The sequence below is a fragment of the Penaeus monodon genome, chromosome 31, assembly GCF_015228065.2.
Source record: "Penaeus monodon isolate SGIC_2016 chromosome 31, NSTDA_Pmon_1, whole genome shotgun sequence".
Classification (NCBI taxonomy): domain Eukaryota; kingdom Metazoa; phylum Arthropoda; class Malacostraca; order Decapoda; family Penaeidae; genus Penaeus; species Penaeus monodon.
In genome coordinates this window covers 3708215-3708683 of record NC_051416.1, presented here as the reverse complement: position 1 = coordinate 3708683, position 469 = coordinate 3708215, and positions in this window count along the sequence as shown.

Genomic DNA, 469 nt, shown 5'->3' with positions numbered 1-469 from the left:
ATCGAGGCAGACACAGACGGAAGGCCAGAGACAAAGAGGCAGAGACAAAGGGAGAAATAAAGACAAAAGCGTCAAAGTCAGACAAACATACACACTGACACAGAGATATAAGACGGAGAGAGAGAGAGAGCTAAAGTCTGATAAAAACAGCAGATACAAGGAAATATGAGAAAAGGAGGAAAACAAAAGAAAACTGATCCAACACTTTTATTCCAGGAAAATTCGAGCGCAGTAAAAAACTTTAAATGAGTCAAGGTAATGGAGGTTGTTATCGAAGGCATTTTACAATTAGAATTATCTATGACGAGCGCCGGGTTAGCTTCTCCCAGTCGATTCTACTGTGGATGAGTACTGGCATACCGACATCAGCACGCAGAGGTCGAAGTCAGGGCTGAAAGGAAACTGCCTTACTGCATCATCCCGTGACGTGGCCTTTTACGCATGTTCCTCATACGTCGCTTTCATACCT